The following is a 22,033-nucleotide window of genomic DNA, read 5'->3' as shown; positions in this document are numbered from 1 at the left end:
ATATATATATTTTTGGGGGATATTTATTATAGCAAAAAGTAAAAAATATTGCATTTTTTTCAAAATTGTCGCTCTATTTTTGTTTATAGCGCAAAAAATAAAAACCGCAGAGGTGATCAAATACCACCAAAAGAAAGCTCTATTTGTGGGGAAAAAAGGACGCCAATTTTGTTTTGGAGCCACGTTGCACGACCGCGCAATTGTCAGTTAAAGCGACGCAGTGCCGAATCGCAAAAAGGGGCAAGGTCCTTTAGCTGCATTTTGGTCCGGGTCTTAAGTGGTTAAAATTAAACATATTTCTCGTTGGAATGCACTGGCCAATACCTTTATTTAGTATGCTCTTAAAGCACTCTCATTTTTCCTCCGTGTTTTTTGTTCCTAGGATTTTTTCCCATTTAATGTCGTCTAGCTAAGAGTGTAGTTTAGGGAATTTGGCTCTTTTTAAAATTCAGTGTCTTTGTATTACTATTGTGTTCCCTATATCTGTGATTTATACGGAAACGAATTGACCTATGGTCGCTGTTTCCCAAGTTGCCTCGTATTTATACATCCGCAATCAGGTCTGTATTGTTAGTAATCGGTAGGTCTAGTAACGCATTTTTTCTTGTTGGTCCATTCACCATCTGACCCATGAAGATGTCCTGCAAGACATTTAGAAAAAGGCGAGCCATGTGCGTTTCCTTCTGGCCAATCTATATCCGGATAATTAAAATCCTCTATGATAATGACATTTCCCATTCTTGCTGCCATTCCAACCTGTGCTAGGAGGTCTGCCTCCCCTCCTCCCTCTGGTTAGGGGGTATATAGCATACACTCAGTATTACTTTTCCCTTAGTTTCCTCCCTTTGGAGCTCCACCCACAAGGATTCCACCTCCTACCTAGCTCCCTTAGTGATATCATCCCCCACATTCACTTGCACATCATTTCTGATATACAGGCATACCCCTCCCCCATTTTTATCCTCCCTATTTCTGTGATATAGGGAATACCATTGAATGGTTGCCAGCCAATCATTAGAGCTGTCAAACCTCTCTCAAAAGTCTCTGAAATTCCTACAAAATTGAGATCCTCCTCTTACATTAGCAGCTCCAGTTCTCCCATCTTGTTAGCCAGACTTGTAGATTTGGTATACAAGCCTTGTAATTTTGTCCGGTCGCATACCATATTCTTGTTAGTTGTAATGAGGCTGCAATTTGGATTTGCTAACTTACCTTGGGTTTTAGTATTCTAGTCACCCTACCGCTAATGCCCCCAATATTACTCATTGAAGCTTCTTTCACGCTGGCTAGCTCTACATCTAGTCCCCCATCACCTTGTTTAAAAGTCCCTCTAACTTTTTGGCCATCTTCTCTTCCAGCCGAGCTGCACCCTCCCCATTTAGGTGCAGTCCATCCCTGCTAAAGAGCTGGTAACCGACTGTTAAGTCAGCCCAGTTTTCCAGGAACCCAAACCCCTCCCACTTGCTAATTTCCCTAATCTCCAGCTGCCTCTCTGGCATCAATGACATCACAAGGGAGGTCCATAAGACACACAGAACGGGTCTCAGCCCTGCCCCCGTTCTCTCCTCACTAGCTATGATTAACAGCAGCGGAAGCCAATAACTAACGCTGTTGTGTCTCAGCCAATGAGGAGGCAGAGACCTGGTAGAGCAGTAGTTCTCGTGAGCACCACTGGATCTGGCTCAGGTAAGCATTAGGGGAGGCTGCATGGGGAGCTGCATATTGATGGTTTTTTTACCTTCATGCATAGAATCTGAACCTTCAACTTTTACATCCACTTTAAAGTAGAACTATAGGCAAAACTTTATTTTTATTTTGGATAGAGTAAGGAAGAATCATAACTAGGGTTGCACCGATACCGTTTTTTTATCAGCGAGTACCAATACTTTTGTTCAAGTACTCGCTGATACAGAGTACCAATACTTTGCAGTGCGATTTGTCTAGTGACTGACCTGCTGCTGTTTGTTGAGGGTAAATTGAGAGGGATCCCAACCGGGATCTATATGGAAAAAGTCGGTTTGATGTTATTGCAAGGAATAGAATGAGGAGGGGCAACATGGGTGGGAGAGAAGGGAACTGGGCAATGTGCCAAACTATTGTGGGGTTTGGATAGCCTGGAAGTGGTGGCAAGGAGGGATAGGTGGTGGTGGAGACTGGCTGACAAGGCATGAGTTGGTAATGGGGGGGGGGGGGGGAGGCAAGAGTGGAGGGAAATGCGGGAAATAAGGAAAGCTGCAGGAGGTGCTGGGCATTGTTGACAGCTTGGCTGGGGAACAAGCTGCCAAATGAGCCTGCTGGCTAGATGGAAGTGTGAGGGAGGACGGGAGAGTGGGAGGGAAGGGGGGGTAACAGAGTGGGAAAGGGAGAGGGGGAGAGGTTGACAAGGGTGGGATGAGCCTGAAGCAGGAAAGGACAGCTGCGGGGGACAGAGTACTGACAGCCGGATGGGGAGCGAACCGTCAGGTGAACCTGCTGGCTGTGTGAAAGTGTGAGCACCTGGAAATGACAACATGTCATCGGGGCTCATCACCGTTGGCTGGGGGAAAAGCCAGGAGCGGGCGGAAGTGCTCCACTAGAGCCGGAGGTATCAGAATTTAGAATCGGAGCATTTGCATGAGTACAAGTACTCCTGCAAATGCTCGGTATCGGCAACGATACCGATACTAGTATCGGTATCGTGAAACCCTAGTCATAACCCCTTTGAGACTTTTTTTGACATTTCCAATTGGGGAGATTTACCTTCACTTTCTGTCCCATCTAAAACAGGAAGTGAGAAGAAATCCCTGCAAATTAAGAGAACACCTTGGGGACCAGAACTAGTGTCCCCATTGGAAGTTTGCCCCTCTATTGCTTTTCTGGGGAGAACCTAAAATTTGGGACAGATCAAAAAGAGAGGATGAATCTCCGTAACTGGGACACAGACAGCAATAAAAATGACAGGTGTTCTAATCCGTCTCCACTCTATCCAAAACTATAAAAAAACATTTTGGATTTAGTGGTACTTTAATGAAAGGGGCAGCCAAGTGGACAAAGTGTATACGAGGATAAAAAACAAAAATAGGGCACTCAGCAAGTAAGCACACCCTTGAGCGAGTGTAAAATGTTCATGCTTGACTGGATCATACCTTTAAATCACTCATGTTAATGTCCCGTTACTTATAATTTCCCCTCGTCGGAATGACAGCCAGTCAATGTAATGCATTATAACAGTTAGGCGCAGAGCGCCAATGTGATTGACACAACTAAATCTGTGTACATAAGGGAAAACTCTGCTTCTCCTAATATACACAATGTACGTACATGGGCCCCGGAGGGCTATAAATACTGGAACAACAAACAGCACAGTGTTAATTTGCTGCGCGTATGATCAAACACTGCTCTCCTTATTACTCATCCATATTTTATCTCCTGCTTTTTTTTCAACCTTTTAAGCTTTTATTTTCTCTCTCTGCTTTGTGACTCTATTTATCATCATGCACATTTTATTTTATTTTTTTAGTATTGTACATTGCATGCAAAATTGCCATTTAATATCAAGTGCATCTTGTTTTCTGGAACAAATCTAATGCATTTTTTAGGTACAAAAAATTTGGGTGCCTATTAATAAAGGTGAAATTATTAAAACATTTGGAGCACTTTACCTGAGTTTTCTGCTAATTCCTACCCGAGGGGGAAATTTATAAAGCCCTGGAGGATCGATTTACAAATTTCACCAAAAGAATTCTTAGGCGGGTTTACCGCATAGATAAATCTGTTGAGGCTAGTCATTATTTACTATATGCTAGGCTGTCACAGACCCCCCATTCCATCTTCCCCCCTCCCCTGCCCACCCCCCTCCTTGTTATATCAGCAGTAAAGATAGCAAATGCCATCCAGGCCAGGCAAGTGGAAGAAGGATTTCTGCTGCAAAAAACGGGGATGATTTACTAAAGGCAAATAGGAGGTTCACTTTGCAAGGGAAGTTGCACATTCCAAGGAAATTTGCACAAGAGCTTAAAGGGGTTGCAAACCTTCGTGTTTTATCACATTAAAGTGGAGTTCCACCCAAAAATGGAACTTCTGCTTTTCGGAACCCTCCCCCCCTCCGGTGTCACATTTGGCACCTTTCAGGGGGGAGGGTGGTGCAGGTACCTGTATAATACAGGTATTTGCACCCACTTCCGGGATTGACTCCCATCTGAGTCACTCCACTTCCCGACCCCCGCTGCCTTCTGGGAAACACACAGGTCCCAACGGGGACCACTGGGAAAGCGATGCGCTACTTGCACATGCACAGTAGAGAACTGGGCAGTAGGCTTCACTTCCTGATTCCCTCACCGAGGATGGCGGCGGGGGCAGCAGAAAGATAAGCGATTGCTCGTCTTCTGCTGCGGACATCGCGGGCGCGCTGGACAGGTAAGGTTATTAAAAGTCAGCAGCTGCAGTTTTTGTAGCTGCTGGCTTTTAATATTTTTTTTTTTTCGCAGGACCTCCGCTTTAATGCATCCTATGCATTAAGGTGATAAAACACCTTGCAGTGTCCGGCCCCCCAGTCCACCCATTTTACTTACCTGACCCCCGTATTTCCGTGGGCGCGATCCCGCCGTCCTTCTCTACGGAGTCCTGGCTTTGATTGGATGCTGATATGGATGCTGAGTGTATAACACAGGAACGCGCCCGCAAGGTAACCCCCTTGGGAGAGAGATTCCCATAGGGGGTTATCTAAGGTGGGGAGGAGCCGCGAGAGCTGCCGAGGGACCCAAGAACAGTAGGATGGGGGCCACTCTGTGCAAAACAAACGGTACAGTGGAGGTAAGTATGACATGTTTGTTATTTTAGAAAAAAAACGCAAACCTTTAGTGTCACTTTAACCACTTCCCTACCGCCCATTGTCATATGACGTCCACAGATGGGATCTCCCATCCTGGGTGGACGTCATATGATGTCCTAGGCTTCCTGGCCATCTAGGGGGTGCGCGTAAACAAACAGATCCACGGTCCTGTCAGGTGAGAGACCGATGTGTGTTCCCAGTACAGAGGAACACACATCGGTCTCCTCCCCTTGTGAGTCCCCCTCCCCCTACAGTTAGAATCACACAATAGGGAACATATTTAACCCCTTCAGCGGGCCCTAGTGTTAACCCCTTCCCTGCCAGTCACAATTACACAGTAATCAGTGCAGTTTTATAGCACTAATCGCGGTTTAAATGTGAATGGTCCCAAAAATGTTTCAAAAGTGTCCCATATGTCCGTCGCAATGTCACGGTCTCAATAAAAATTGCAGATCGCTGCCATTACTAGTAAAAGAAAAAAAAATGCAATAAAACAATCCCCTATTTTGTAGACGCTATAACTTTTGCGCAAACCAATCAATATACGCTTATTGCGATTTTTTTTACCAAAAATATGTAGAAGAATACATATCGACCTAAACTGAGGAAACATTTTTTTATATAGATTTTTGGGGATATTTATGTTAGCAAAAAGTTAAAATGGGGCACTATTAGTTCAAAACCAAAGACAGGGCATTTTTTACTCTCCCTGGACACGGTCTGGCCCCCATCAAGTTTGAAGGACTGTAAACTGGCCATTTGTTCATAAGGTTTGGAGGCCCCAGCTGTATGGGGATGGAAGAAATAGAGATTTTAAAAAACAGTGCAGCCACCCAGTGGCGTACCTGAGGTGGGGCGGGGGGTGCGGTCTGCCCCAGGGTGCCACACACTGGGGGGGTGTCAGGCTGAGCCACCAGCACACAAGACACTCATCATTCATGTAAGTACAATCACTGCTGCTGATATAAAAAATAAATCACAAAATGTCAGCTTTATTAAATATTTAATATGATATACATGTGTAGCGCCTGGTTATTTCCAAGTACCGGTGCTATTGAAATTTAGAGGGTGATCAGAGTGCTAATGACTCTAAATTCCAATTACAATGTTCGAGTAGGGTCTCTGTTTCAGCTTAGCTGTACTGTGGGCAGCAGTGGAGTTGAGGCTTGGGTATCCTTTACCAGCAGCCAATCAGGATGGAGTGTCCTCGCTGGACATGCTGGGATAGGGTACTTATGGAATAGACGCCATTGAGTCTGGGTTCTTCTTCCAGTGTGGCACCCACCTTTAGGGTGACCACATCACGGCGCCCCGGCATTATGGCCTACCTGGCCGTGGCGTGCCACGCAGTGTTCCTGGTTCCGGGACCATATTGGTCTGGAACATTTGCGCAGTGACTGGGACCCAGTGGTCGACTGGTTTCCCACCTTTGAGGATCCCAAGCGGTATAGCCGTTCGGTGGGGAGTCCGTCTGAGGAGCGCCAATGAGAGGCTGGCGATCCAAAAGGATTTCGACAAACCACCGGGGATCAAGGTAGCCGGACACTGAAGGATTGATCACCTGTCAGTCGGCACCTGGGCGACGTTAAAAATGAGATCCAGGCGTAATTCACCTAAGGAGGATTGCCTCCGTAACTGCAATCAGAGAGGACCTGTGGCAGAGGTGTCTCCCTGACGTCCCTCTCAGGAGGGTCTGTGGCAGAGACTTTATCCTAAAAAGGGTTTGAGTGATACTCCGGCTGCCAGGTCAGTGAGAGGGGCCTGTCCGGGTATACTATACCCACTCAGGCAGGAGTGGTACGGAAAGTGTTACATATGGGAGCAGGATTGTTTCAAATACTACGCCTGAATATGCTGTTCTCCTTCTTCCTTCAAACTCTATCCTTTCATCACCAGTTCATTGTTTTTACCCGGCTGGGTAATAAAGAGCACCGAAAAGACACTTGTTGAGGACATTCCATTACTAGTGCTATATGCACCATACACCCCTAGGAATTTGGAAGAGCCACAAGGTGAATGTGCCACCCAAAACAAACCAGCAGCTCCTCCGGGGGTAGTGCTACACATGTAATACATAAAATTACAACATTTAAAATAATATAATATATATTATAATGAATAAATATTACAAAAGTATATCTTATCCTCTTTTGAACTTGAACTTTCTCCTCGGATATTTAACCGCTTGGGATCCGCGCTATAGTCAAATGACGGCTACAGCGCGGATCCCAAAATCCAAGTGGACGTCAATTGACGTCCGCCCCTTTGTGCGTTCCCCGCGCGCGCTCCAGAGCGCGCAGCGGGGAAACTCTGTGTTGGCAGTGTCCCTTGGACACAGCCAATTACAGATCGCCACGAACGGCCAATCAGAGTGGCCGTTTGCGATGCGATCTGTGCGGCCAATGAGAGATGATCTCATATGTAAACATATGAGATCATCTCTCATTGCCGTCTTACATAGAGACAGCGGTGCTGTCTCTGGAGAGGAGACCGATCTGTGTCCCTTGTACATAGGGACACAGATCGATCACCCCCCAGTCACCCCCCCCCTCCACCTACAGTTAGAACACAATGCAGGGAATACATTTAACCCCTTCCTCACCCCCTAGTGTTAACCCCTTCAATGCCAGTCACATTTATACTGTAATTAGTGCATATTTATAGCACCGATCGCAGTATAAATGTGAATGGCGCCAAAAATGTGTCAAAAGTGTCCGATGTGTCCGCCATAACGTCGCAGTCCCAATAAAAATCGCAGATCGCCGCCATTTCTAGTAAAAAAAATTAATAATAAAAAATAATAATTCTGTCCCCTATTTTGTAGGCGCTATAACTTTTGCGCAAACCAGGCGCTTTTTGCGATTTTTTTTTTTTTACCAAAAATATGTAGAAGAATACGTATCGGCCTAAACTGAGAAAAAAAATGTTTTTTTTTTTTTTTTTAAATTGGGATATTTATTATAGCAACAAGTAAAAAATATTGTATTTTTTTCAAAATTGTCGCTCTTTTTTGTTTATAGCGCAAAAAATAAAAACCGCACAGGCGATCAAATACCACCAAAAGAAAGCTCTATTTGTGGGGAAAAAAGGACGTCAATTTTGTTTGGGAGCCACGTCGCACGACCGCGCAATTGTTAGTTAAAGCGATGCAGTGCCGGAAGCTGAAATTTCACCTGGGCCGGAGGGGGGTATATGTGCCCAGTAAGCAAGTGGTTAAAAAAATAGTACAAGAAGCTTGAGACCTCTTTGACAAATCAGGTTTGGAAATCAGTGTGTAACACCGTCCACAAAGGCTCTCAAAATGTCTCGGTCCAGGAACACAATTTTAAATTATTCTCCCATTGGCACAGAACCCCAGCCTGTTTACATAAAATATATTGACGAGGACCCCTGTCCCGGGAAGTACGTATACCCAAGAGTAGAGTGATTAATCTTCAGCAACTTTTCATCTTCAACCAAAATGCCATTATGCCATTATTACTCCCTTTCTGGGAGTCAGGAAACATATGCCATGAATGGCTAAGGTAATGACTATAGACCCAAATTCACTACTCCAACATCTTGGGGTTTTCTCTTTGTATGTTGATGAGGCACTGAGTCTTGTTTCTTAACAATAATTTATTCGTTTTGGTATGTCCTCAAAAGAATATATGACTCATTCATGAATTTCTATCTCTGCCTGGGAGGCTGCCATTTTTGTGTCAATTTTTGCGTCACACCAACCCAAGTGTATGTAAACCCTAAAGGCCTCGTACACACGACGAGGAACTCGTTGGAAAAGACACATCATTTTCCTCGACAAGTTCCTTGTTAGACTTGTCGAGGAACTCGACAAACTTGCTTTGCGTACACACAGTCAAGACCAAATCTCCTCGTTCTCAAACGCGGTGACGTACAATACATACAACTGCAGGGGAAGTTCGATTCCACTGGCACAACCCTTGGGGCTGCTTTTGCGAATCTCATGTTACTGTGTGTTAAGTAAAAGTTTGGTAAGTGACGATTTGCGCTTTTCAGTCTGTTACAGCGTGACGAATGTGCTATCTCCGTTACAAACCCTACTTTTACTGAAGGTACGCATGCGCGGGTTTCTAAGCATACACAAGAACGTGTTTCTTGTTGAAAACCAGCCCGACGAGGAACACGACGAGGAAACTGAGACTCCCGTTGAGGAAAAAGAGAACTTGTTCTCTTTTTTCCTCGTCGAGTTCCTCAACAGTTTTCTTGATGAAAAACGTACACACGACCGTTTTCCTCAGCAAAAAAGCTCTGCCACCAAGTTTCTTGATGGATTCTATTGAGGAAAACGGTCGTGTGTACGAGGCCTGACAATAAACTTCTCCTATTTGCTCATATTTGGTCTGTTAAATTTACTTTTGAAAGTTTTTGTTTTGTCTGTGCTATGCTTGTAAAAAATGACCTGTTGATCCTGGCAAAAATCTTGAGGGCTAATAACTTCCTGTGCATGTTATCCTTGTTCCCAGTTCTCTCTATAGACAATGGAAAACATTCTTGATTACCTTACTGAGAAGAGGAGAGTGGTATTCGTTCTTTAATTCTGTCCTGGGGTGACAGTGCTCACTCTCTGTACTGTAAGGGTGGTAGAGCTTAGTTGTCACCCTAGGACAGGAAGTTTAGTACTGACAGAAGCATTAGATAAAAAATAAAGGAAAAGAGCCTGAAAAAACAAAACCAATCCAGTTACCATGTCTATGGAGTAAGGAATGATAGGCTGCAATATATTACATTTTGGTTCTTGGGTTTACCGTATGTTGGTGATGGACATCTACTAAGAAAGGGCAAAACAGCAATTGAGCATTGTCAATAGCAATCAGTCAGAAATTCTTCTTTAATTACCCAGATGGCAGCAGATCAATCAAAACAAATCACTAATTGCTTATTGATTGTTGAAGAAAAAGTGTAATTTTTGTTGTCTATCAAGTTTTTGTTCTCCAGAATCTCTCTAGGAGGTGAAGTATGTGTAGTCCTGGTGCAGTATATATGGCCGCACAGGTCAACAACTTTTACAAGCTAAAAAAAAAAATTAAATCCAATGGATCTATTTATCAAAGTTTTCACCCAAAATGTAACAGCTATAGGAGTTGATTTACTAAAGGCAAATAGGCTGCACAAATTGCAAGGGAAGTTGCACTTTGCAAGATAATTATTCCCCAGAGCTTAGTAAATGAGGGGAAGCGCTGCTGACTTCCATCATCCAATCATGTATATGCAAAAAGTCATTTCTTTGTTTTCCTTGCATTTGACTGCATAGTCTTTGCAAGATGATGTCACCACATTAACTAAACTCTGGGGAAAGCTCCCTTGCAAAGTGCAACTTTCCTTGCAAAGTCAACGTTATTTTTCCTGACAAGATTCTTAGCAAGAATCTCTTGCCGTCTGAGTGTACACACACTCAATTCAAAAGAACCGCCGTTCTTTTAAATGGCAAAAACGCGGCGACATCATTGCGTACGACGCTCGTGCGCTCGTCACATTTGATGCCGTCGCCGCCATCTTGCTGCACCCTACACTCAGGGGCGTTGTTAGGGGTGGGCTGGGGAGGCTGAAGCCCCGAATGGGTCGGTGAAAAGCCCCGAGTGTCGGCCGGTTAGTGTTTCACATATAGCCCCGAGTCCCGCCGAGCAAGGGAAAATGTCCCACTTCACTTGGGCTCCGGCGCCGTTATCTGTTTTTTTTTTTTTCAGCCCTTCCGCCTGGTTGGCTGGTGGAACTGTCTGTCTCCCTCGATGTGGGAGTGGCGGGGAACACCAGCCAACCAGGCGGAAGGGCTGAAAAAAACCACTAAATAACGGCGCAGGAGCCCAAGTGAAGTAGGCAGCGATTGGCAGGCGGTGGAGTGAGAGGCGCTGTGCCTCTGTGGTGCACTGATTGGCCGTATGGGATATGATGCCCATGACGTCTACATGTGTCTGCAGCGCGGCGGCGGCGCCAAGTTTGATTTTCTCCATCTGGAGATGGAGAATCCAGGCAGCAAGGTAAGCAAAACACTCTCTCCTGTACCGCAGGGGAGAGAGACAGTGAGCAGAGCCGAGTAGAGAGCTGCTAAAGTAAGTAAACCAGCAGGTGATTGCCCTCTGTTCAGCGCTGCTCACTGTCTCTCTCCATCTGCATGATTAATGTAGGAAAGGACAGAGCTGGAGGAGGAGAGGGGGGGGGGGTGTCTGTGTAAATCTGAAGGGGTCTAGTGGCGCAGAGTGTTGCTGTGTACCCAGAGGTGCAGGGTACTGTATAATGTAAACGTGGACCAAGCTGTGTATTGTAAAAGGGGTCCAGAGATGCGGTGCTTTGTATTGTAAAAGGGGTCCAGAGATGCGGTGCTTTGTAATGTAAAAGGGGTCCAGAGATGCAGTGCTTTGTAATGTAAAAGGGGTCCAGAGGTGCGGTGCTGTGTAATGTAAAAGGGGTCCAGAGATGCGGTGCTTTGTAATGTAAAAGGGGTCCAGAGATGCGGTGCTTTGTAATGTAAAAGGGGTCCAGAGATGCGGTGCTTTGTATTGTAAAAGGGGTCCAGAGATGTGGTGCTTTGTAATGTAAAAGGGGTCCAGAGATGCGGTGCTTTGTAATGTAAAAGGGGTCCAGAGATGCAGTGCTTTGTAATGTAAAAGGGGTCCAGAGATGCGGTGCTTTGTAATGTAAAAGGGGTCCAGAGATGCGGTGCTGTGTATTGTAAAAGGGGTCCAGAGATGCGGTGCTTTGTAATGTAAAAGGGGTCCAGAGATGCGGTGCTTTGTAATGTAAAAGGGGTCCAGAGATGCGGTGCTTTGTAATGTAAAAGGGGTCCAGAGATGCGGTGCTGTGTATTGTAAAAGGGGTCCAGAGATGCGGTGCTTTGTAATGTAAAAGGGGTCCAGAGGTGCTGTGTATTGTAAAAGGGGTCCAGAGGTGCTGTGTATTGTAAAAGGGGTCCAGAGGTGCTGTGTATTGTAAAAGGGGTCCAGAGGTGCTGTGTATTGTAAAAGGGGTCCAGAGGTGCTGTGTATTGTAAAAGGGGTCCAGAGATGCGGTGCTGTGTAATGTAAAAGGGGTCCAGAGGTGCGGTGCTGTGTATTGTAAAAGAATAGAGCAAGGAGGTTGGGACTTTAAATGAAGTTCACGACAGGGTGGGAGTGCAAAAGGAAAACATGTTTATTAACATGCAAAACAAAGTGTGATATACTCACAGAGTCATAGGGGCTGAGCATGTAAACATAGTAGTAGAGGACAATAAAGATACATGGTAATGTCAACCAGGAACTTCATGACATATGGGTATACATATGAACCATGGACACAGGGACATACAATGCCATAAAAAATTAATACAATACAGTATGAAAAACAACAAACAGCTTCCCATGAGTGGGGGATAAGCACACCAGTTTCCTTGAGTGACACAATGCGATTAAAAGACCTGAGGTAGAGATTGTAGATAAACATTGTAGATACAAGTGGCTATTGACTCAGATATGGAGTGGGGTGGCATCCTTGAATGGCCCGACGCGTTTCGTGCTGTAGTGCACTCATCAGGGGCTGATGCTTCCAAATCTGGAGGGTTGGATAATATTTTAGTCTACAGTGACTTAAGCATAAAATCAGGAGCATAATTGATGGTCCTAGATTTACATACCTAGACGATGGTGTGGATCGAGGGCGAGAGCCTGGTGCTAAGCCGTAGCCACGGAGGGGATGTCAGTCCCGGAAACTGGGGTGACTGCGCCAAAGAGCAGCCGGGATGCAGGGCTGGAGAATGTCAGGTGGACATGTGGCCACAAGCAGGGGTATAGAGCCAAGCATGTAGTCAGCAAAGGGAGAATGCCAAGGATCTGTATATAAATATATATAGAGACATATGGTGAGACAGCATGATCCAGACTGTAGTCCGGTGTATTGTAAAAGGGGTCCAGAGATGCGGTGCTGTGTATTGTAAAAGGGGTCCAGAGATGCGGTGCTGTGTATTGTAAAAGGGGTCCAGAGATGCGGTGCTGTGTATTGTAAAAGGGGTCCAGAGATGCGGTGCTGTGTATTGTAAAAGGGGTCCAGAGATGCGGGGGGCTGTGTAATGTAAAACGGGTCCAGAGGTGCAGTGCTGTGTAATGTAAAAGGGGTGCAGGGTGCTGTATAATGTAAAAGGATGCATCTGTTTGGTCATGTGCCTGGCACATGACTTGGGCTACTTTCACACTGGGGCGCTGCGCCGTCGGCAGTAAAGCGTCGCTATTTTAGCAGCACTTTACTGTCGGTTTTTGCGGCGCTGTGTGTGCGTGCTGGGGGGGGGGGGCGGCAAAATGCACCTTCGCCTAAGTTGGCAAAAATCCTTGCACCGACCCTGTTTACGAGCGCCAAGTGAAACAGCAGGTCCCGCCTTCTGGAGCCTGCAGCGCCTATGATGGACGTCCCACTGGTCCAATCTGTGACCACGGGACGTGTGATGTCCATCATAGGCGCCACAAGCTTAGAAGGCGAGAATTACAATGCCCCCCCGGCGCGCTGCCAGGTCAGGGTAGTAAGGTCAGGTCAGTGTAGTCAGGTCAGTGTAGTGTATGCAAGTCATTGTAGTCAGGTCAGTGTATGCAGGTCAGGTTAGTGTATGCAATGCAGGTCAGGTTAGTGTATGCAATGCAGGTCAGGTCAGTCAGGTCAGGTCAGTGTAGTCAGGTCAGTGATTGTGTATGTAGGTCAGGTCAGTGTATGCAATGCAGGTCAGTGTGGTGTAGTCAGGTCGGTGTAGTGTAGTCAGGTCAGTGTATGCAGGTCAGGTCAGGTAAGTGTGGTCAGGTCAGTGTATGCAATGCAGGTCAGGTCAGTGTATGCAATGCAGGGCAGGTCAGTGTAGTCAGGTCAGGTTAGTGTAGTGTATGCAGGTCAGGTCAGTGTAGTGTATGCAGGTCAGGTCAGTGTGGTCAGGTCAGTGTATGCAGGTCAGTGAGGTCAGGTCAGTGTATGCAATGCAGGTCAGGTCAGTGTGGTCAGGTCAGTGTAGTGTATGCAGGTCAGGTCAGTGTATGCAGGTCAGGTCAGTGTAGTGTGGTCAGGTCAGTGTAGTCAGGTCAGTGTAGTGTATGCAGGTCAGTGTAGTCAGGACAGTGTAGTCAGGTCAGTGTAGTGTATGCAGGTCAGTGTAGTGTATGCAGGTCAGGTCAGTGTAGTGTAGTGTATGCAGGTCAGGGTAGTCAGGTCAGTGTATGCAGGTCAGTGTAGTCAGGTCAGTGTAGTGTATGCAGGTCAGGTCAGTGTATGCAGGTCAGTGAGGTCAGGTCAGTGTATGCAATGCAGGTCAGGTCAGTGTGGTCAGGTCAGTGTATGCAATGCAGGTCAGGTTAGTGTATGCAATGCAGGTCAGGTCAGTGTAGTGTATGCAGGTCAGGTCAGTCAGGTCAGTGTAGTGTAGTCAGGTCAGTGTAGTGTATGCAGGTCAGGTCAGTGTAGTCAGGTCAGTGTAGTGTATGCTGGTTAGGTCAGTGTAGTGTATGCAGGTCAGGTCAGTGTAGTCAGGTCAGTGTAGTCAGGTCAGTGTATGCAATGCAGGTCAGGTCAGTGTAGTGTATGCAGGTCAGGTCAGTGTAGTGTATGCAGGTCAGGTCAGTGTAGTCAGGTCAGTGTATGCAATGCAGGTCAGGTCAGTGTAGTGTATGCTGGTCAGTGTAGTGTATGCAGGTCAGTGTAGTGTAGTCAGGTCAGTGTAGTGTATGCAGGTCAGGTCAGTGTAGTGTATGCAGGTCAGGTCAGTGTAGTCAGGTCAGTGTAGTCAGGTCAGTGTATGCAATGCAGGTCAGGTCAGTGTAGTGTATGCAGGTCAGGTCAGTGTAGTGTATGCAGGTCAGGTCAGTGTAGTCAGGTCAGTGTAGTCAGGTCAGTGTATGCAATGCAGGTCAGGTCAGTGTAGTGTATGCAGGTCAGGTCAGTGAGGTCAGGTCAGTGTAGTCAGGTCAGTGTATGCAATGCAGGTCAGGTCAGTGTAGTGTATGCAGGTCAGGTCAGTGTAGTCAGGTCAGTGTAGTCAGGTCAGTGTATGCAATGCAGGTCAGGTCAGTGTAGTGTATGCAGGTCAGGTCAGTGTAGTCAGGTCAGTGTAGTCAGGTCAGTGTATGCAATGCAGGTCAGGTCAGTGTAGTGTATGCAGGTCAGGTCAGTGAGGTCAGGTCAGTGTAGTCAAGACAGGTCAGTGTTAGTGTATGCAGGTTATGTCAGGGTGTACTGACACATACACACACTCACGTAGGTCTGGGTATGTGTCAGGTAGGTCACCCTGCGCCACTCCACCGGCCGCGCACCCCCCCCCCCCCCGGTGCCGGCTTGGCTTCGGGCTGAAGCCCCTGGTCTTTTTGGCACCTAGCAACGCCCCTGCCCTTGGAAGCTACCACGCATGCACAGGTTTCTATGGCGACAGGTAAGTATACAGACGCTCGGGTTTCTCGGCAGGAAAACACTGCCGAGGTTTGACGACGAGGAAAATAGAGAGCAGGTTCTCTATTTTTCTCGTAGAGATTCTGGGCAGTTTTCTCAACGAGAAACCACAAAGCCTCGTACACACGCTGAGAAAACCGTGCGTGTGTACGAGGCTTTCCTTCCCAGGCCAATTTTCAACTTTCAGCGGCCTCGCACTTTTAATGACAATTGCGCGGTCATGCTGCACTGTACCCAAATGAAATTTTTATAATTTTGTTCACATAAATAGAGCTTTCTTTTGGTGGTATTTATTCACTACTCGTTTTTTTTTTATTGTTTTGCGATATAAGCGAAAAAATAACGGAAATTTGGAGAGAAAAAAACAATATTTTCTTCTATCTATTTTAAAAGAAGTCCAATAAAATCGAAATTTGTCATAAATTTAAGCCAAAATGTATTCTGCTACATGTCTTTGGTAAAAAAAAAATCCTGTTAAGTGTATAATAATTGGTTTGTGTGATCACGGACAGATGTACGCAGATGATCACGGACAGATGTGAAGATGATCATTGGGACATGTGATTTTACTGTTACATATGTGGGGGACAGGTGTTTTTACTATGTGGGGACATGTGTTTTAGGGACATGTGTGTTTTACATTGTGTACAGGTTTTACATGTGTGTTTTACACTGGTAATCAGTGTGAAAAAGCTGTAAAAAACAACTCATACTCAATGATCGCCAGCCGGGTGCAGCGATCCGCTCTCCTCTCCTCACTGACAACTTCTGTGTGAGGAAAGGAGAGCCAATGGCCTAGCAACCTGCTCTCTATTTACATCACATGACGGCTGTGATTGGACACAGCCGTCATGTGATCAGGAGGGCCAATCAGAGAGCCCTCCTGCCGATCGGAGATGCGCCATGTCCGGGTGACACGAGCGCATCGTGCGGGCACATGTGTTTATTTAGTTTAAAAAGTTTATTTATGTATAAAATTGCAAAACAAACAATTGTACAGATCAACGATTGGTCAAGGTGAGCAGCTGATTTATATTATATGTATTTATTGTATTATTTATTCTATAGATTATCTGTCCTGATGAAGTGGTATTTCCCGCGAAACTAGTCGACCTTGACCAATCGTTGATCTGTACAATTGTTTGTTTTGCAATTTTATACATAAATAAACTTTTTATACTATTGTGTTTATTGTATTTCATCAGTACCGAGATAGTCCCCCCAAATCAACTGAGTGGGTAGCTTTGGGTTTAGCTTCAGCTACTATTCCTTTGCCCCCACTCTCCACCCTTTCTCTACACAAAAAAAGGAGAAAAAACACAAATACAAAGGGCATTAAATTAACCAAACCAACCTAAATCCCTCCACAAAAAAAACTCAAAATAATGAGAAAAAAAACCTATGGAAAAAAGGAAATTTCACTAATGAGGTTCAAAGGGCAACATTCATCTGCTGATCCCTAGGAATACATAATAAAATGTAAGTCAAATATTTCCTAACCTAAAATAATCTGAAGCATATCCATATCAAGTTGCGATACCAAAGGGTACAAATTGAGATAAATGTAAAGAAGCTGGAGAAGTGAAATACACATTCATGTGAATTTATGATGGCTGTTGCAGGTAATGAGAACTTGCTATTAAATGAAGTGCATATTCAATAATGAAAATATTGTAATTGTGATGCACGGTAAAACATCGTGATTACCTAATTACATAGCAGAAGCCCTGGAGATATAATTATAGATGAAAGATGATCTGAGATAGAAGTAATATACATAATCTGCAATTTAAAGACAACTTGTGTTCCTCTGAAGGAGAACCCCACACAATGTCCCCAAATAACTTTTCTATAAAAGAGGGAGGGGGCACATCTTTCTAAAACACCTGCTGCTTTCTGAAGACAAAATAAAACTTAGACATTTACATAAAGGCATGAGTGATTTTAACCACTTCAGCCCCGGAAGAATTGGCTGCCCAATGACCGGGGCATTTTTTGCGATTCGGCACTGAGTCGCTTTAACTGACAATGTCGCGGTAGTACGACGTTGCACCCAAACAAAATGTACGCCTTTTTTCCCACAAATAGAGCTTTCTTTTGGTGGTATTTGATCACCTCTGCTGTTTTTATTTCTTGCGCTATAAACAAAAAAGAGCGTACATTTTGAAAAAAAAACAATATTTTTTACTTTTTGCTACAAAAAATACACCCAAAAAATATATAAAAATTTAAAAAAAAATCCTCAGTTTAGGCCGATACGTATTCTTCTACATTTCCGCCTTTTTATCCCACGAATAGAGCTTTCCTTTGGTGGTATTTGATCACCTTTTTTCCTTTTTGCTACAAAAAATATACCCCAAATATATATAAAAAAAAAGGAAATTTCCTCAGTTTAGGACGATACGTATTCTTCTACATATTCTTGGTAAAAAAATAATTGCAATAAGCATATATTGATTGGTTTGCGCAAAAGTTATAGCATCTATAAAACAGGGGATAGTTTTATGGCATTTTTATTATTATTTTCTTTTTTTTACTATTAATGGCGGCAATCAGCGAATTTTATCAGGACTGCGATATTGCGGTGGACACATCGGACACTTTTGACACTATTTTGGGACCATTGTCATTTATACAGCGATCAGTGCTATAAAAATGCACTGATTACTGTGTAAATGACACTGGCAGGGAAGAGGTTAAACACTAGGGGGTGATCACGGGGTTAAGTGTGTCCTAGGGAGTGACTCTAACTGTGGGGGCTGGGCTACAAGTGACATGACAGTGATCACTGCTCCCGATGACAGGGAGCAGTAGATCAGTGTCCTGTCACTAGGCAGAACAGGGAAATGCCTTGTTTACATAGGCATCTCTCCATTCTGCAGCTTCGTGACACGATCGCGGGACACCTGGCAGAATTGAGTCAGCGGGTCCCGCGGGCACTGTGACAAAGCTTGCGACGGGCGCGTGCGCCCGCTAGGCAGTGGATTCGAAGCAACGTACAGGTACCTTGCTTTGCCTGCCCGTGTTATTCTGTCAGCAAGTGGTTAAAAAGTAGCCCATCGATAAAACTAGATAAAAGGAGCCACCAACTGATGTTCAAGCATCTTTTTCTAGCCAATATACCCAAAGTTAATCTAGAATAATAAGAGTGCAATGTCCCTTTCCTCCTGTGTAGACATACATGTTATAGATTAGACATGATGTACTAAAAGAAAAACTTCAATGTATTAAAAAGGTAGTATATTTAGACCTTCAAACATGCGGTAACAGTTTGTAGAAGACCCTCTTCTTTTTCAACATGACTGGGCTCCTGTTCACAAAGTCCTCTCCATAGAGACACGGTTTGAGAAGTTGTGTGGAGGAAATAGATTACCATTCACAGAGCCCTGACCTCAAACCTATTGAACACAAGTTAAATCAAAGTGCTGCACTACTATAGATATATAAATTACATAAACGAAAATTAATAAATCTATCCAAAAACTGACTATTCCAGTGAGTAAAATATGAATTCAGTGCAATAATGTCCATGCAATAACAAAGTATGTGTGAGTCCAAAATCCCACATCAAGGATGTCTACACCACCAGATAAACACTCCAAGGTGGGGGAGGCAGTGTGATGGCATGGGCATGCATGGCTTCCAGTGCCATTTGGTCATTGATTTTTATTGATGATGTGACAGAAGACAGAAGCAGCCGGATGAATTTTGCCGTGTTTAGAGATATACCAGGCAAAATATTAAAACTGCGCCAATAATAAGGAAAAAAGTCCACAATAATCCTCAGATGACGTAGAAATATAAGTAGGTAATGGATAACCTCCAGAGCACATACCAATGACTGTACAGCTATAGATAGATACGCTCCAAAAAGTCCAAAGACAGAAAAAAAATCCATATGCACTGGCTATAAATGACACCGCAGTGATTCCACAAATGAATGAAGTGCTCAACACCGTATACAAATGGCCGCTTACCAGAGGGCAAGCACGAATACACATTCGGCTATAGTCCAGCAGCGGCCTTTAACTTCCAGGAGAGTGATGATAGCAGGAACCAGACTCTCACCAGGGATGAACTTCAGCAAGTTCCCCATTGAGAACGTCAGTGTATGACGAAACATGTCTGGGAGGACGCGCAGTGACATCACCACATCATCTTGAGGAGGAAGGGCTCCTACATTGCCAGCCAGCAAGTTTACATGTGGTTTTTAATCCTGTGTTTAGAAGTATATTACTTTTAAATAAATGCAACAGTTTCTACGGTGTTACGCTATTATATATCCCTCTTCTTCCTTATAAGCTATGTGAATGATTCCGCGGACTGTATGTTATGCTGAAGGAGACTAAGGTATGCTGAAGTTCATCCTTGGTGAGAGTCTGGTTCCTGCTATCATTACTCTCCTGGAAGTTAAAGGTCATGGCTGGGCTATAGCCGAATGTGTATTCGTGCTTGCCCTTTGTTAAGCGGCCATTTGTGTACGGTGGTGGGCACTTCATTCATTTGTGGAATCACAAATCTATGGACTTTTTTGAGCGTATCTATAGCTGTACAGTCATTGGAACATGCTCTGGAGGTTATCCATTACCTAATTATATTCCTATGTCATCTGAGAATTATTGTGGACTTTTTTCCTTATTATTGGCGCAGTTTTAATTGTTTGACTGGTTTATATTGTGTTTATCCCACCCAAATTGCTGCCTTTATTATTTATTATTAGTTTTAGTTTAATTCAAAATTATTGTCTGACACGGTTTTGTCAGCCCAGATTCGGCCAAATGCAGCAAAGTTGATTGGACATCGCTTCACAGTACAGGTGGACAATGATCCAAAACACACTGCAAAAGCAACCCAGAAGCGTTTGAAGGAAAAGAAGTGGAATATTCTGCAATGGCCAAATCAATCACCTGATCTCAACACAAGTAAGCATGCATTTCACTTGTTGAAGGCAAAGCTAAAGGCAGAAAGACCCACAAACAAAGAACTGAAGACAGCTGCAGTAGGACCCTGGAAAAGCATCAGATGGGAGGAAACCCAGTCTTTGGTAATGTCCATGGGTTCCAGACTTCAGGCAGTCATTGCCAGTAAATTATTCTCAACAAAATATAAATTGTATTATTATTATTTATTATTTAAGATTATATTCATTTGTCCAATTACATTTGAGCCCCTGGAAATGGGGGGACTGTGTATAAAAATGATTGCAGTTCCTAAAATTTGTACTTGATATTAATGTTCAACCCCCTGAATTAAAGCTGAAAGTCTGAAAAGTATAAACAATGGGCCAGATCCACGAAGCAGTTACGCTGGCGTATCTATTGATACGCCGCGTAACTGCTAGGTTGCTCCGGCGTATCTTTTTTTTGTATCCACAAAAGAAGATACACCTGAAGCTGGGCTAGATCCGACTGACGTACGTCTTAGTACGCCGTTGGATCTAAGGTGCATATTTACGCTGGCCGATAGGTGACGCTTCCGTCGATTTCCGCTCTGAGTATGCAAATTAGCTAGACCTGCAAATCCACAAACGTACGTCCGGCCGGCTCATTTTTTTTATGTCGTTTTCGCAAGGCTTTTTTCAGCGTAACGTTACCCCTGCTATATGAGGCGTAGCCAATGTTAAGTATGGACGTCGGGCTAGCGTCTAATTTTTCGTCGTGTACATCGTGTGCGTAAAACGTTCGCGAATAGGGCTTTGCGTAGAATGACGTTCACGTCATAAGCATTGGCTTGTTGCAGGTTAATTTGGAGCATGCACACTGGGATACCCCCACGGACGGCACATGCGCCGTTAAAAAAAAATGTTATTTACGTCGGATCAAGACGTATTGACATAAAACACTCCCCCATCTAATCCATTTGGATTGCGCGCCCTTACGCCCACACAGATACACTACGCGCAAATTCTTTGTGGATATGGGAAATACGCTGTAAGTTACGGCGGCGTAGTGTATCTGAGATACACTACGCCGAACGTAAAGAAGCGCCGCGCTACGTGGATCTGGCCCATTGTGTCTGTGTCCAAATATATATTGGACACAGGCAATTTTGCAAAGAAGAATGGGCAAAAATGTCACTCTGTAGATGTGCAAAGCTGGTAGAGATATCCCCAAAAAGACTTGCAGCTGTAATTGCAGTGAACACTAGTAAATCTGCTTGAGTTCAATTCACCAAAGGGTCCATGTGCAACTTACACTATAAGCTTGTTAAAAATTGGGGTGATTATCTTTTTTTTCCCCAAAAAATATATCTAAACCCAACACCAAAAAAGTAACACATTGTAAATTACTAGTCCTTGGTGTAGTGGCTGCATTTGTTTTCTTTTTAACCTCTTATCCACCGCCCGCCATCAAATGACGGCGGGAGGCAGACCCTATTGTTCTGGGTGGACGTCACATGACGTCTTGCCCTTTTAATCCACTAGGGGGCGCGCACGCCGGTGGCGGCGCATGCCCGCCGCGTCACTGGGGACCCGATTCGCGGTGGCCGCCGAGCACCCGCAATTACCCAGTAACTGAACATGTAGATGGTTTTTCATCTTAATGCAGAAAATGCATGAAGGTTAAAACCTACTTTTAGAATCACTGTAAGGACTTTACTAATATGTACCGGTAATAGAAATATGAAGATTACATGGATAAAATCATTAAAATTTATTTTTTTTATAAAAAAAGAAATATATATATATATAGCTGGAAAATGTCATATGAGTCAACTTACAATATAAATAACTGTGAGTACACAGCTTAACGTTGTACATAAGCTTTAATGAGCAGAGCAATTGCTGCTTTATGTTTACCGACATTTTAAATAATTGAT

This window comes from Rana temporaria, chromosome 4 (assembly GCF_905171775.1).
Source record: "Rana temporaria chromosome 4, aRanTem1.1, whole genome shotgun sequence".
Lineage (NCBI taxonomy): Eukaryota > Metazoa > Chordata > Amphibia > Anura > Ranidae > Rana > Rana temporaria.
The sequence above is the reverse complement of the archived record's forward strand: the minus strand, read 5'-3'. Positions refer to the sequence as shown.